This window comes from Cyprinus carpio, chromosome A1, assembly GCF_018340385.1.
Source record: "Cyprinus carpio isolate SPL01 chromosome A1, ASM1834038v1, whole genome shotgun sequence".
In the NCBI taxonomy this organism is placed as follows: Eukaryota; Metazoa; Chordata; class Actinopteri; order Cypriniformes; family Cyprinidae; genus Cyprinus; species Cyprinus carpio.
Genome location: NC_056572.1, coordinates 30,872,702 through 30,878,701, shown reverse-complemented (window position 1 = coordinate 30,878,701; position 6,000 = coordinate 30,872,702).

Sequence of the window (6,000 nt, the reverse complement as noted above, 5' to 3'; positions counted from 1 at the left end):
TAAGCACTATAGTATATTTATTAATACAAGATAGAAACCAGTAGGCTAAAATAAATTCTAAATATAGGCCTATTCTATGCGTCTGAAACTACTTGATTCTGATTGGCCAATTGTGGCATCCAGCGGTAAGATATTTTTAATATTCTCAGTCATCCATAGCAGCGATATAAATTTGCTTGTTATAATAACTGAAACTGGCGTCATATTTCTTGAATCAGATCATGGGCTTGCGCTCTTTTAACGATTTCAGTTCAAATTATTTGGATAAATACGATTAGTCTGTGAAATATCATTTTACTCCATCTAAAACTCATAATAAATTGGATTTTTGGACTTGTGCCAGTATAGGTTGTCCTTTAATGACTTGAGGAAGTGGCTGTTGAATAGACCTTCAATGTACTTTGGGTTTGCTTACGGTATTACAGACTTCTATGAGGCCCTTTGAACTGAAAATAAAGAAGTGTTTCCTCACTATTCAGACAAATTACATTTGATCTGGGCTGTTTCCTTTCTTTTTGAAATACCTTTTAAGTTGTCTGTTGAGTGAGGGAAAGCAAAAGTGACTTTTTTTTGGCTGAGCTGAAAGGCCAAAAACATATAGGGCTAATAATCATACAAAGGCCCAGCTGGTGGTTTTGACTTTAACTTTCTTAACGTATATGCCGGTTTTAAAGTGTGAATTCAGCCAACATGAAGAAAAATGTCAATAGAACAAAAAGCACCATAATTACTGAAAATATTCATTGACATTGATGTTCATGTTACGCTATAGTTTTGATGCCAATCATCATTCCTTGTCTTGTGAGTGACTGCAGGGCACCAAACTTGAAAACCTATAGCATGTTTTAAGTGGATAACAATTAGCATTTAAGTCTGTTCCTCACACAAAGCTATTGCATGGCTTCAGAAGTTTTCCAATACATCTTTATTTCTAGTGTTTTTAGGATGTTAATTAAGATCATGTTAATTTAACTAGATTTAAATCATTTTAAGACTTATTGCACCCCACTGGTTGAGAACCACTGGTTTTTCTAATATATGCTGCTCTTTAAAATCCATTTTTGTGTTCTAAAATAAGTCATATAGGTTTGGACCAACATGTTGGAACTACTTACCACTCTTACAAAATTTCCCCTTTTTCTTTCGAAAAATGAACTTTTTGTGTTCTCAAGGCTAATCAAATCCAGATAAACACAAAGTTTAAAAGAAAGTAAATAATAAAAAAAGTAAATTCCTCTTATCTCCCCTGCTTCTCCCAGAGTGTTAAAAGCTGTTGCAACATTTATTCCAACACATGGTTACAATGTACTATGCACCATCACACACTGTTTAAATGTCTCAGTATATGGTTTTACTTTTCCGTCAAGCTCATTTGAGTCTGAATGTATGGATATGTGTTCCAATTTACTGCATTGCTAATGAAAATGTGTTAATTTAGTGTTTACTTCATACTCAAACCCAGCCCGGGGGTCAGGGCAGAGACTGCAGTCTTCCCTGTAGAGAAGCCAAACTTCGTTAGACACTGTGTATTTATGTTTCAGTGTTTATTGAATGGTGGTTTGAGTATTTTAGTGATGGTACGCTTTCTCATCACTCTTGTTGCCCAGAGCTAGTTAGTGTCCAAGAATGATGGATTTTGATAAGACATTCTTAATTCCGCTTGGAACGTCTCCATGCTCGTTTAAACCCAAACTATTCATCCAAACATTTGTCAATGACCAATGGTGAAAATCAGGTCAGAACAGGAGTAGCTGTTATGGCAGTTAGATACTTGTGGTATGGCAAAGTATGGAACTTCTTTTTAATGTTACACACAATTCTTCCTTTTACACCCAGAAGTTCTTCTGGAATCAATTGTCGCCTCAACAGTGTGTCAGCACTCCTGAAAAGTTGTCATCAGACCAAAACTAAGGCTTCTATGCTAGTTCAGCAGTTTGTATTCAGTAGAAAATGTCACCCAAGGCAAAATCGCACCCAATATAGTAGCTCTGTTTCATAACGTAGTGAGCTGCCTCACAATTCACTGACAGGCAGCTGTCTTTTAAGGGTGACTTTGAATGCAGTTCGATTTATTCTTCTCTAATGATTTCCTTGACAGAATCTGAACTAATCATGAAAAATATGTCAATATGAAACAGTCTTGAATTCAGGACTGTGCTATGATTTTGTCTAGATAGTTTACTTTATTTTATAACACAGTTCAAATTCTCCAAAAATCCCCAATGCTGTCTTTAAAACGACATGATCATGCAGGACTACATGGCATCTTATCATGCCAGCTGGGCATGAAAGCGTTGAAATGGACTCTGGTAGTCAGTACACAGGGTGCCCGGTCCCTGCCTGTTGCTTCTGCAATTTCTAGATCTCATGTTTAGGGACAATGAGGCATTGTGTGGCAGTTATTCAATCCTGTGCAGCTTGCGAGCTTTGACAGTGAGTGATCACATAAAATGATGTCACTGTAAATGCTTGTAAGCCAAGTACAAAGGAGCACCTTAGATACTGATCTGTGGCCAGATTAATGTGAGGGAACACTGAAGAATTCAGAGGAAGTGTGTAACAAAACTCACAGGCACGTTGATTTTACAGAATAAGGCAATTTTGTCCTTTAAAAGATATACGGATTGGAAGACTGCTGTTTTGCAGTGATTTTACGACATGTTTTAAATGACAACAGTGGGAAAGAAGAACTTTTAACACCCAGGATCTACAGAACTCGGAATGCCTGATTTCCAAAAAAATCTACAAATCCCATGACCCTTGTGTCTTCATTTATTGAATATTTGACTAATTTGATTATGCTTTCAACTGTTCAGAAATTTCAGAAATTATTCGTGTTCGTTTTGTGATGATTTGGCTTTTTTGTTTGTTTTTTGATTTGTTGAGATTCAAAATTAACTTTCCATTCCTTTATAGTGGTGATTTTTTTTTTGTTATCAAAATGATAATGTTTATGTAAGAAAAAATGAGTTGTTTTTTTAAGTTCTTTGATAGGTTATTTTTTTTTTATTTTTTTTGTTTGTTTTGTTTTGATTTTTTTTGGTTCATTTTTAAAATTGTGTGTAAACAGAATTTTAATTTTGTGTGTGTGTGTGTGTGTGAACTAACCCCAGAATTCCAGTGTTTTCCCCCTCAAAATCAGTGTGGAAAATGCAAAAATAAATCTGCTGATTCCTTGGATCAGATTCTATCTGGTACTGCAGATGATGTCAAGTTTTATTTGCTCTGAAATTGAGTGTTGATGGCTGTTCACCATGTACTCAATATAACGCAAAAATCACAAAAACATTTGCAGACCTTTACTAGCAGAACAGAACACGAACAACAATGACTCTGTGTCTGATTTACATTTAAAGATCTGTTTGTCTATAATTAAAACCCTATTCCTGACAAACCCAATCAGGACAGGAGTGTACACTGCTATAATTATACAACAATAATTGCACTCAAGTATGTTGTGTTCTGTTGCATTTCAGCATGCTATTAACATACCGACACGATAGCATTGCTGTTTTATGGTTGACTGGACTGATTTAGTGGAATATTTTTAAGATCACGGTTTATCATGAGAGGGGTTTGGGGCCTACAGTATTTGGTCATGGCATATCGTAAATCTAAATAGATGAACCGACTCCAAGTTGCACTTCCTGTGTAGAACTTTTCTTTAGATAATACAAGATGGAATACTATTGTATTTTAAAATGTAACGAAAATTTTAAATAAAGCTTTTCTTCGAGAGTGACTGCTGTGTTCATAGTGATCTAGGAATTTACAAGAATTTATCCAAATTGATTTCTTAAAGTAAAATGGGTTAAGAATACTATTTGTGGTTTGTGTTGAGAATTTATAAGTCAAATGTGTTGAGAATTTTATTTCAGGTTGGTATTTGTAAAAATTTACACAATGGTATATAAGTTTATTGTAATGATTTCTGAAGGATCATGTGACGCTGAAGACTGGAGTAGTGATGCTGAAAATTCAGCTTTTTTAGAGGCCAATAGTAGCTTCTTCAGGGGCTTTTCTTAAGAAATTTCAGCCTCTTCAGGGGCAAAACATAGCTTCTTCGGGGGCTTTTCTTAAAATTTTTAAAATATGCAGCGCTGAAATCAAACTGCGTGTAACACTAGGAAAAACTCCACTTTATGGATTCAAGTTCTTTTAGGATAACTCATTGAATATTTCTCAATATCTGGCACTCAAGGTGACTTGCTTCTCACTAAGCCTTCAAAGCCTGAGGCATAGTCGTATTAACCAAGATTGGTTTGAGTCAGAGACTATGCCTTTAAGGCTGTAACTTAACAGTAACTTCCTTTCATGTGGTTAATGTGGTCACTGTTATCAATTAAAAAATCTGAGTAATTAAGATGTCAAGAAGCTGCATTCATGCTTCGACCGTTTTCTGACTTTTAGGGAAATGGCCCAATCCATCTTCCGGAAAAAAGGGGACAGTGTAGGAGAGGTTATTATCAGATAAGGCAGTGCAGTCTCTTCATGCTCACCCACCATTCCAGAGAAAAATTCCAACACCAAGACTTCCTGGAATTTAGGGATCTTGAGGAATAGGCTCTCTGAATCAGCTGACCAAATCTGAAGAAGAGAAATCTGCTATGATTTTGAAGGTAATTTTATTAAGAACATGCTAAAGAGAATAGTGCAACAACAACAAAAATAACAAAATAAGTGATATTATTACAGATTATTACAAATAAAATCAGTTATCAGTAGCACAGAATAAAAGACAAAAAAATTAATAAATAAATGAGTAAACCAAAATAGCAATTTCTTTCTCTTTGACTTTTGCCATATATCATTTTTTTTTGTTTATCTTTTATTTAAAATTCTTTATCTATATTTAATTGTTAGCTAGAGATGATCATTTTGGTTATTTTGTTTTTATTATTTTCTTAAATGTATAATTATTTTCTGTCTGAATCTCTGCCCAAAATAGTTATTTAAAAATTATTACAAAAATAAGAAAAACTTTGACTGTTTAAGACATGAATAATACATTGCTGATTATTTAGTCATTTTGGTATTTTATTTATTTGTTTAGGGTATTGGAATTTTGGTTTTAGTTTTTGTTTTTTTTTTTGTTATTGATAAAACACCTCTTTTGCGTATTCACTTATCAAGAAAGCCATGACTTCTAGCAGAATTTTATGGGTAATTGATTTACAGAAATAAAACAAGAAACCACACACACCTGTTTTTCATCATTTGTTGAAAAATACATTCGGGAAACAACAGGGTTTGGGTCAAAGGTTTTTGAAGGGTTCAGAATCTTAGAAACATTTGTCAGATGAAATGGATAAATGCAATAGCAAATTGTTTTGTTCCAATCATAATTCCATTAACCAAGACGCATGTTTTATGTGGCAGTTTTATTAATGTAAAGACCTGTTTTATACGTACATACATACTGTATATTTGGCAGCACTGAGGTGGGTCTGAATCTCAGGTTTCATTTGTCATCTTGGGTTGTGCTTGAATATGCTCACAGAGAAGGACCACACTGAATATGTAAGAAATAAAACATTAGATTTTGGGTGGTTAGGCTTAGTAGATAAATATCTGGGTGAAATCCAAATGCTACAGGTTCAAACCCTCAACAGGCTCATTCACAAGCTATAACTTTGAGTCCCTAAATAAGACACTTCATTTTACACCCATGGGTCAAACATGACCCATCTATGCAAGCATGAAAAAAATGACACAAAAATCGCGAACAAAAATTCTAAATATATATATATTTTTTTGATTATTAAAATGTTCTTCACAATACGGTAAAAAAAGGTTCAAAAACTGTCCATTGAAAGATTTTTTGGGGAACCAAAAATTGTCCTTCTATGACATCACATTGCCTTTTGGAACCTTAATTTTTTAAAAATGCAACTGTTTGTCAAATCGTTGTCCAGTGACCTCATGTTCTGTTTACATAGTAAGCATAGTGTACATACTAAATACTGCAAAAATAGTAACAGTAGTATGTTAATTTAAACA